General features: G+C 44.8%; 1 protein-coding gene across 2 annotated transcripts in view; it reads left to right on the top strand.

Annotated features, from left to right (window-relative positions):
* The first annotated feature begins 79 nt into the window (after nucleotides 1-79).
* Nucleotides 80-11302, top strand: part of slc25a22a (solute carrier family 25 member 22a) — a 38606-nt gene continuing 27383 nt past the window's right edge. The window contains exon 1 of one of the 2 annotated variants that reach the window (XM_064312162.1): nucleotides 80-249. The gene's annotated coding sequence lies outside the window, so the exon portion shown is untranslated. The remainder of the gene's footprint in view (nucleotides 250-11302) is intronic. The other variant, XM_064312161.1, reaches the window with a different exon arrangement.

Genomic DNA, 11302 nt, shown 5'->3' with positions numbered 1-11302 from the left:
TTTTCCTGTATTGTCCTTGCATTCTTCAGCTTCCCTTACGCCAAGCCCTCCCTTTCCCTCCCCTCTCTCCCTCCCTCTCTCACTCCCTCCCAACCGTGAGTCGCTCGCAACCAACACCGGCTGGACAAACTGTTGTCAGCCTGTCAGTGCATATAGCTAGCCAAGACCGCGATAGAGCAAAACGATATAGCCAGCTAGCTAGATCACAAGCAAGATAAAACACGACTCGCATCCAGTACTGCAGGCAAGGTAATGCAATCACTGAAACATAATATTTGTTTTTGTTTGTCATTTTCATATAATGTAAAATATTTGCGTGGAAATGGGTCGTTTAAAATAGCATAATGTTGTCGGTTATCTGATAAGAAATTATTCCAGGATGCAGAAGAGAACTGGTACCTTTAACGGTACTGAGCAAGACATTGCGAGCGTGCTGCCAGGAATGAAGGTAGTGCGAGGTATTTACCGTTATCTTTTACCACCTAGTGTGACGACATACATGGGAAACCCGAGAAGAGAACAACGGTAGCGTGATCGCGAGGGAATAACGACTCTTCTGTCGCTGTATCCCGATATAGCTAAGGCTAACTGACCAGGCAGCAGGATAATTTCCCGTTGAGGTTGCAGCGATGGGAAACGGCTAAATCGCTAGGTATGTTCACTCGATGTTACGGCGTTATGTGGCAATTTAGTTTAGCAACTTGATCACAACAGCTGTGAAATATTAACTTAGTAGCCGACTAGAAAATTTAACCAAGCATTTGTAGCTACATCAGTGAAATCCGTTAATTGCATTTTATTGTAGTAACGTTATGTTAAATGGTAGCGAGCTTGCTATGTGTAATGTTAGCTAGCCACCTGGCTAAGATAACCGTTAAGATTTTAACTACCTTGGGCATTTTATTGTTGGAAGCACGTTTTAAGGAAGGAAATACCACCGGTAAATGGGAGAGGATGTTTGCTGGCTTTTATCCTCGGATTAACAGGTCAGCAGGGACCGCTGTGCCTCTGCAGCGGGCTGCCGGGGGCGTAGTAGGTTGTGGTGTAGACACGGTCGGGCGTGCGTGCGGTCTTCCTCGCGCGCGCACGGATGGCCATTTAAATGGGAAAAAAGGCACGTTTCTGTGACCGAATCAATTAATATGCGAGTGGCTGCGTGCGTGTACGTTTGGGTGTGCATGCGTATCTGAAAGGCAGGCCAAGATTAAACAACGACATTGTAGTACCGTTTGCTTGCCGTTGTCAGAGATTGATAAAAAGGTAAAGCAAAGGTAGCGTTTGTTGACATTCAAAATGTATAACGTACCGGTGCTGGTGTTCTGAACTGATGTTCTGCGTTGTATGTGCATTGTTTGATATTGCGTGTCACGAGTCTGAGTTCTGCATTGTATGCTCTTTCTGCATCCTTGACATGGTTACATCCTTGAGATTGGAAGATCACTCTGAATGAGGACGCCTGCCGGGCAAACAACTGTGTTTTGTGTATTATGTAAACTGTAAATCACAAGTGTGTGTTTTGTTGCAAAAGAAACGGTTTATCACAACTGCGGACACATCACGCATTCATTAAAGTATCTACATTTAATACATTGTCAGATTAATTCATAATGAGCAAATGATAATATGCATACTTTAAATAGATAAGACATCTAGCCTATAAAGTGTTGTAGGTATCGTGTATCTTATAAAATATATTTTTCATAATGACAAAACGTTGGATTTGGGGAAGATTTTTATTTTTATAGTCAGTGAGGTCATTCTGACTGTCATACTAAGAATGATGCAGGACTTACAACTGCAGCCGTGCGTGTCAAAGCGAGCTTAAAGGATATTACAATTACTTACTATATTGTTGAATGAGATCGGTTTTTTTTTTCAAACAACTTCCGTTTTAATTTAGTCTTCAGGAAATAGTGTGTCGTCTTTATGCCATCATGTTGTGTGTTCTTTGTAATCCAAGGTAATCTAATTGGAAACATTTTGCGCTCAATGTAGTCTGACAGATAGTGCAGCTGTGCTGTCATTTTATGAATTACAAGCGATGAAGAAACTAATCTTAACCTTGGTTCGCACATAATCTCCTCTCGACCGTTGAAAAATGCCTTTAGGGTGCTTAACTGTCTTGACCTGATCTGACCTTGGTTTAATGCACTTGAATTGACTGTTGGATGGAAGGTGGATATTATAGTAAGATGCTCATAATCGTTTTTCCCGCATGGATCAAAAGTACGTTATGTATTAAGTGTTCCAGGTTATTTTAGAGTGCATGTCTTCCCCTCATGGTAAAACCAGTCTATTTAAGATCACCTGACATAAACCATCAAGAATTATACGTGGTACACTGGCTTTTCAATAATACAAGTTGTGCTTTTATTTTATATTGTGCAGAATTGGCAGGCTGTATTAAATAGGCTACTATAAGGACAGTCTCACCAAGACTTGAAATTTATGACATGACATGTTCTTGCTAAATGAAATTTGCTAATGTAAGTTTAATGGAGGCGCAATACTAGTAGTATGTAGCAAACATGCTGTATGTTGCGTAAAATAAAGCATTTTTCTACTTTGGGATTTTTATCTGAAATACAGCATTTTTCTGCTGCGGTGTCGGGCTTGTTTTGAGCCTAAGCATTATAGTTTTTATGGGCTGGTGCCTTGAATTTATGCTGCTGGAGCACTAATTCTGTCACGTTTAAGCTATTCTTGGTACAAGAGATGATACTTCACAGTCAGCAGTTTTGTTTCCTGAAAAATGAGCACCGCCAGCAGTGTTGACAAAGGGGCCGGCTGTAACGTTTCCCCGACTGTGTTCTTGTGAGATACGAAGAGTGGGACAGGTGAGGAAGAGGAGCCTGCCGCGGGGGAGGCCTCCTGGTGGTCACGACTTCTGACATGCAGCCATGCCGCCGAGCTTTGCCTGAGCTGAGCTATTGCAGTGGGAGCTGCGTTGTTGCAGAGGGCTGTGCCAGTAAGGGGCGCTATTCTCTCTGAACAGAGTCAAGGCCGTTCAGCTCAGCCCAAATGTGCTCGTCATTTATTTACGAACTACAGGTTATCAAGCCTGGAGGGTCTCTGCTTCTACTGCATGGCCTAGCAAGCCGTTTCATGCACTGACTCTCTGTGTAAAGAGATAGGCCTACATCCCGAATTTCACTTTTCACTCATTTCCACATTTGCCACCTGGTTCTACTGGACCCTGTAGAACACAGTTAAGACAGTGCTGTAGGTTTATGTTGTCTTTTATATGGGATGTTACACTAGAGGCCTGGCTCCATGTGGTCATTAAACGTCCAACAGCACTTACTGCACAGTGTAGGGGTTACTCCAGCGGTTTTGCTGAATACCCAATCTGACTGCTTCCTAATAACCCCCCCAGGTTAACTGGCTCAATAATTCCCTCCCTCCCTTAATTGCTTTCAGTTACCAGTGGTGATTGTTACATCAGCAGTAGAATGTTCAGTTAAGAACATTCTAATCACATATTTGTGATCTCACGCCTTAAAGGGTTAAACTTGGAGTGATAATAACTGCCTTTTAGCGATATTTCAGTAGCTCAAAATGGTAAGGTAAGCTTGTACATTACATCACGTTACATTCATTTGACAGACGCTCTTGACTGGAGTGTCAGTGTAGGTGGATGTAAGTGCTACGTTAGCCTAGCTCATTGTGTAGCTATGAGGCTACCGGTCTACCTACTCTAGCTAAAGAACATTTCGTATCAGGTGGGCCCTACTAGGTATGGAATCCGGCTTGCTGTGTGACTCAAACCCAGCTCAAAGTGTCGGTAGCACTGTACTTTAATTGTATGTACTTCCCATTAATCTCCATACTGCTAATGCTTACTCTTCCCTTGTTCTTGAAGTCTAAATAATGAGGTCAGCTGTGGCCGTTTTTCTGCACGATCTCCAAAATTGTCTCGAGGCTGAAATTTCTTCTCAGTCAGTGCGGTAGAATCGCCACGGGTCACATGAGAGTATGGGAGAGCGAGAGGACAGACGGGTTATGGTGGGAGAGGAGGAGAAACGGACAGACGAGAAGAAATCGCTGACTCATCACTTCGCTTTATTCTTTTATTTTCTTCTTCTTTTACACCGAAAGGTCTGTCTGAGCTCTGTCTGCATGCGTCAATGTGGACACTGTTTCTTCTTCTCCTGCCATTCTCATTCCATCGTTTATTATCACTCTCCATCTCCCTGCTGTTGCCCCCCCCCAACTTCAAAGTGGTTTGTTCCAAATTCTTCAGAGAAATTCTAGTCTGTGCACTTCTCCAAATATATATCTTTCAGCTGACTGCATTGTTTTAGTATCTTTCGCAATTGTTTTTTTTTTTTTTTTACATTTTAAGTGACTGCAAGAACTGACGAAGCAGAATAAATCAGAGAAGTTCTATGAAGAGTTCCACAGTGCTTTTTTTTGTCACAGCAGTGCTGTGAAAGGCACATTTCTGTTAGAAATAGCACCGAACTGCACCTGGCTTCAGTTCCGTCAAACTGCGCTCACCATGCTGCAGATCAGTTTTCCAGTCATGGTAAAGTCATGGAAAATGAGAAAATTGCCTATAGGCTATATCATGGAAAACAATGAGTTGCCCTGGAATATATCTTTAGTGTAACGTAATAGCGCAAAACCAGGTGCTCCAGTCTGCGAGTGCAATGAACAGATTATCTCTCTGCACTAACCCCCCCCCCCCCCCCCCCCCCCCGCCCCCGCCGCCGCCCCCCTCGCTCTCCCCTGTCCCCCCCACGGTCCACAACTAAAGTGCCTCCCAACCCCAGGTCCACGACTGACAACCAGCCCCACCCCTGCACACTCTCCACTCTATATGTTGCAGGTGTTCACATAAAATGTCCTGGAAAACAATGTCTTGAAAAGATTTGGAACTCTATTGTAGGCAAATTGATCCTCCACTAATCTTTGTACAGCAGTGTTATTAAACCTGGCCTATCCCTCGATGTTGCTGCTCTGTTGGCAGTAACGGCACACCTGTAAAGATGCTGCAAATGGCAGCTAGAATTCTGGGTGACCGTATTCAAGGACCGTGCCATTTGGCAGAAGCCAAACACGTTTTTCTACTCTTGTTCCTCGTCCTTCACGCGGCCGTTCCTGTAAATTCATTTGCTTCCAATGTAGAACAGCCCTTTTTTAGAAATGCTTTTTATGAACTGCCATAAATCTCCAAAACTTGAAGGCCGTTCGTCATGTCGTGCTATTATCTGTTGACTCACGTACTGGTATGGAAGCTATTTTGTTGACTGAATTCTATTTTCTTGTGGCTTTGGAGGTCTCTAATGTGCCGTGCCGGCAGTTTGCTGCCGTTCACCAAGCTGACGGAGGATGGACAGTTATGATGGAGAAAACGGACACCGTGCCCCATGTCCCGGTTCTTTCTGTACCATTCTTCCCACAAAGAACTGGCATCGAAAAGACAGCTATATGACCGCTATCATGAAAAATTTATCCCTCTGACATCTGGCGGACAAACCTGCTGAGGCAAGAACTAATGTCACGTCTGCTGCTTGTTACAAGCGGTGTTTTTTCCGGACCCCGGGGGCCAGCCTAGAACAGTCCGTAACTGCCTGACTGACCTGCTGACCATGTATGGCTAGTACACTGGAGCCCAGTAGGTGTCTTCTGGCAGCTGCAGGAATATTTAGGGAGCAGTAATGTCATTTATGGACAGAAATTCATACAGTTCAGTTTCTGGGAGAGATTGTTCCCCCTGGTAGTACCCAGGGTCCGGCTCAGCTAGGCTTGCCTAGCCATATATTGGGAGGAGCGGTTTGGCACGTGTGGTATAATGGGTAAGGAAGCTAGCTTGAAGCTAAAATGGGCTTAGCTAGCATGCAAATTTTTAATACACGATCACTGCTGATCTGTAGTGTCACATTTTATAACTAAAGCTCGAAAAAGGAATAAATCTTCCAGTGTCAGGAGCCCTTTTTAAAGCCTCTGCTGACCTGTAAAATGACGTCATTGCCACTAAAATGGTGTTCTTACCATGAAAAGATTTTAACTAATCTGAAACTCTGTTTCCAGTCAAATCAACTGTTTGTGCAAATAAAGTGCCTTTAGTCTATCAGTCTGTGCTTTATCACTGTCATTTCCTGTTCCTCCATTTCATTAGCTCCTTACAGTACCCTCTGTCTGTCCCAATCATGGATCACATTGCGTCTGGAACTCTGGCCCATGTCCTAGGGTGTCTAAGTGCACTGAAACACACCCAGAGTTTTTGCGGCATTGAGACAGTATGGTACTGTGTTACAGTGGAGGGCTGGTAGCCCAGTGTGAACAACAGCACGGACACAATTCTGTGTGAATGGGAGGGTAACGAAAATGCATTGAAATATTACAGTGCAAGCTGACTGTTCCCCGCTTTCATGCACACACACACACACACACACACACACACACACACGCACATACGCTCAAACACACACACTCACACATGTACGCACACATGCACACGCACGTAATGCAAACACGTAGACACACTCTCCCTTTGAGCACATGCAGCCCAGACTCCAGCTCTCCCTGGGCCGTCCAATCAGAGAGCGGTCCAGTGCACCACCTACTCTGGCTCAGACTTTGAACTGAGAGAGAGACAGAAAGGCAAGAGAGAGGGACTGAGATAGAGAAGCAAGGGAAAGGGAGAGTGGGGAAGAGAGATAGAGAGAGGCTAGAAAAGGAGAGACACTGACACAGGAAGGGAGGCTGTGAGACAGAGAGGACAGGTATGTGCATCCCTCCCTACCCCGGGCAGCTGCCTGCCTCTCTTTTTCTCTCTCCTTTCCTTTCATGTCATGTCACTGTTCTTGGCTGCCGCTCAAGCTGTACTTTTCACAGCCTCCTATGCACGACGTCTGAAACGTTATCTTTCAGTAAGAGTGTGGAACACTGGCTTGTATGAACCCTTAATCTGGTGTGCGAGAGCTACATTTCTGGAGTGCTTTTCAGCGCACTGAGCACGAGGATCAGATCCCTGACGCAGGGCTGCTAGCACACTTAAGCACGAATGGCTTCAAAACAAGCCCCAAGTTCTGAGAACTGGACAGTAAGTCCCAGACAATGGCTTTATAAGCACTATAAACAGCTGCTAGCTCAGGTCAGCTGGTAATATTTAGAGCACGAATCATGGAAGCCCTAAGCACCTTGTTTTACTTATTTATTTATGCTTTTATTTTTATTCGAAATAACTTTTAAGGCTCAATTTACTAAGGTTTTAGCATTCCTGCTAATGGATGAAGGCATTTAGCAAAACCAGTATTTATATGAATTTCATTTGGAGCTTTTGCAGTGCACTAGCAGCCAGTGCTGCTGAAGTCTCTCAGAGCTGAACTTTGCGAGACTTTGATAGGGGCTACATAGCTCAGGAGGTAAGAGCGGTTTGTCTGGCAGTCAGAGGGTTGCCGGTTCAATCCCCCGCCCTGAGCATGTCGAAGTGTCCCTGAGCAAAACACATAACCCCTAACTGCTCTGGTGAATGCGAGGCATCAATTGTAAAGCGCTTTGGATAAAAGCGCTATATAAATGCAGTCCATTTACCATTGATCTGATGCTGTTGCTGTAACTTCTGTCTGGCTCTGCGACATTACGTTAAACGCGGGATATAATCCTTCGCTGTATTAGAAAGGGATTATTGGCGTCCCGGCGGTCGGATTGCGGTTTGACCTCGGCTGATGACGGGAAGGGAGTTCGCGTGAGGACCAGACCTGGGTCAGACACGTATTTGTTTTTTGATTCAGATACTTTTCTGTGCTCTGTTGATCTTGCCTGGTGCGATTGGGCATGCCTAGAGGACCAGCAAGCGGGGTTTGCGCTTTTTCAGAGTATTTCATTGGTTCCGATACACCAGACAAACTCAATCAAGCGTAGAAAAGTATTTGAATCCAGAACATTCGGCCCAGGTCTGATTAGGACGGATTCATACGTCGGGCCGTTTCAGGACCGCAGCAGTGTGTGCGTAGCGGTGATGTCATCGCATGTAGTCTCACCCCTTTATCGCGGCCTGCACCAACGGGGGTCGAGCATCGCAAACATGGCTGGTTACCTGTGGTCTGCAAACATTACCTGATGTCATCGGCGTCTGGCAAGCCAAAAACTGGGATCAGATTTTCACCTTTAAACCAGTGAAAAAACTGTTTCCACTTGTCCATCAACAGTCGATTAGCTGAATAATCATGGCACATAATTAAACGTATTTTTGTTTTTCTTGTATTGTTAATTTTCCTTGTGTCAAAATTTTTAATCCAGTGACTGCCGAGGACGTAGAGATCCATTAATGTAATGTGTCCAGATTCTACTGTTGAAAACTTGAAGTGAAATCTTTAAATCACTGGTTCTAAAATTTTTTAATATCGGGGCCCAAATTAGAAATAATTTCTAATATTGGGAGCCAAATTTGAAATGTAAGGCGGAACGATGGTGCAGTGGGTAGCACTGTTGCCTCACAGCAAGGAGTTCCTGGGTTCGAGGCCCGGCCTGGGCCTCTCTGTGTGGAGTTTGCAGTCCTAAGACTTGCAGGTAGGCTAACTGCAGAATCTGAATTGCCCCTAGGTATGAGTTTGTGAGGTAACGGTGTGTGCCCAGCGATGGACTGGTGAACTGTGCAGGGTGTACTGCTGCCTCTTGCCCAATGCATGGGATAGGCTCCAGCACCTCCCATGACCCTCACCAGGAATAAGTGGGTAAAGATGATGGATGGATGGATGAACCCATTAGAATAGCTTAGTGGACTATAGACTCATACTCCCACAACCCATTTTGGATTTTGACCCATAGTTTAAGAAACACTGCTTTAAATCATTAAACTGGTTTTACTAAAGTCAACTTTGTCTTATTTGCATTCTCTGACTAGAAGAACACTACAACGCAAGAGAAAGCTTAAGGGGTTACTTGCCAGCGTTCAGATGACTGACACACTTGTTAGTCAAGCAAAGGGAATGAAAAGTTTTATGGTCAGATTTCCGGCCTCTTCCTTTTCCAGGACACCAGGAACCCTCGCTGGAACTTGCTATAGACAGAAAGCCGGCTGTTTGATCTCGAGCCTCTGTAGAATGTAGCAGCTGGCTGTTCTGCGAGGGCTGAGACAGACATTCAGGACTGAGGGAAACTCAGGGAGGTCGAGCCACAATGGGGTCGGACGTGTCAGAGTCCTGGAGCCGTCGCAGATAAGGTTTTACTCACGACGGGTCGCCCCTCCGCCGATTTAAACACAGGAGCTGGCAAACCCTAGCGGCAGCCAGTGCAGTTAATCAGCACATTTGTTAAGAACCCCCGCAAGTCTTTCATTGAGCCTTGAGGTAGTTTTTTTTTAAAGCATCTAAACGTGCCGTCTCTTCTGGCCACGTCAACAGCCTAAATGATGAGCTGGTTGACATCTGGATAGAAATTGGACAGTAGAGCATTGATGAAAAATAAATTCATTTTAATTCAGACACTCTGAATATTACCAAAACTGAATGTTTTTTTTCTACAAGCTGTGTAGCCACCTCATTGTTTGCCTTCAAACCACCATTGACTGAAGAATATTGAGTTTTCTGTAGGTGGTTGTGAGCCACAATTTCATTGGTTAATATCTACCATACTGCATCCGTTTACTTCTCACCAGCCAGTAGAAAACCTTTGGACCCTGAAAGCAGTTTTACTAAGTCCGCTTACAATAAGAAGTCGCAGGTTCGGACTCGACTCGTTCGGTCGCAGCTCTCACCCTCACCACCCGCCCCCTCCCACCCCCTGTGCCCCCGGTTTCCAATCGCTGAACCCTAACCCCCCCCCCCCCCCCCACCAACACCACCACCATTGTGTCTGCTCGACAGGTGGTCCCTCGACACCTTGGTGAAAGCACTCAAATCAATGGACATGCTGGCTCAGTCGATGTAGGACTGGCGGAACATCGCTGCTAATTGACAGGTGGCGGAGCTTCCCGACCACGTCTTTGGATCCCTCTTGTGCAGCAGTCCCAGAGAGCCTCAGGGCCTGCCGGTGTTTGTTCATACCGTGAAAACAGTGACCGATGGAGACCCTAGAAACCAGATTAGGCACGGTAACTGTGTAATGAACTGCTTTCATCGATCGGTGAAACGCTGAGTAACCCGGCAGACCTAATGAAGACCCGCCAGACCCTGTGGCTCTCCAGGACCGGGGTTGAGGACCAGGTGAGGTCTGGTGAGTCAGAAACGTACAAGTCAGTGGAACTGAGGCCCGACAATTAAAAAATGAAAACATTTTTTGACATATAATACTAATACAAGTGTCTCGGATGACCGTAACATGTTGCAGTGAAAATGTTTTCAGAAGTGTAATTTATTTTCATTGAATGCCCCCAGTGATGTAGGATTCAGCATCTAAGAATATGGTTGCTGAAATCAGAGACCGGTGTCCCCTACGGGAGATAAGAATGAATTGGCAGATCTTGGGAGGGTGAAGGCTCAAGGTTCAGATTGAGTGTCTCAGATTGCTCTTATCACTGCTGCCCCTGCTATTGCTTTCACATTCAGGTCTTCCCCACAGAAGGGAGGACATCCTGGTTTGTGGGAGGAGAGACTGAAGATTGGATATCTGAACAGAAACACCAATTCCACTGTTAAGCCAATTTTTTATTTTACAGTTTTGATTGCAATTGACAGTTTTTTGAAAATATGTGCATTGACACAGTGGGTCAATTGAAGTGTGCTTAGCTGAAGTTTGAAGTTAACCTCAGGTTTAAATCTCTAGACCACGGAACTACACTGCAACTGGAACATCTAGTACTTATTTCACAGATTTGGATGGGTGTGCCAGTTGCAATATGGCTCTGTGGTGTAGAGGTTTAAACCTCAGGTTTAAAGTCCAGCTAAGCACGCTGCAATTGACCCTGTTCTTTCGGTTTTAACTTTGCTTTAATGCACCAGATAATATTCCATTTTGCTAGTGCACAATTTTTTTTGTTTCTTTTTTTGTGAACTTGGCAGCTAAAAGACTGACTTTCTACCCTAAATCACTTTTGCGACAAATTAACTTTGTTATAGCTTATGTCCTTATAGCGGTATTTGATTCATCCTTATTTTTATCATCCATATTTGAGTCAAATTAGGTGATAGTTACTCTATCAATGTTAATGTTTCTATCAGGGTTGATTTTATATTCAACGTTTTGCATTGAACAAATATAGTCAGGAAGCGCTTGGTGTGGCATTCTCACAAACTTCATTCACAAACGTCTCTAAATAAGCCAACGTTGCCTGGCATCTCCTCAGGTTGATGTTCGGGTTTTTTTAGAAGTAGGCTCACGTTTTACTTGTCAGGGAACTCAGGGAACCATGAAT

This window comes from Anguilla rostrata, chromosome 16 (genome assembly GCF_018555375.3).
Source record: "Anguilla rostrata isolate EN2019 chromosome 16, ASM1855537v3, whole genome shotgun sequence".
In the NCBI taxonomy this organism is placed as follows: Eukaryota; Metazoa; Chordata; class Actinopteri; order Anguilliformes; family Anguillidae; genus Anguilla; species Anguilla rostrata.
Note: the sequence above shows the minus strand (reverse complement) of the source record. Positions and strands in the feature narration are given on the sequence as shown.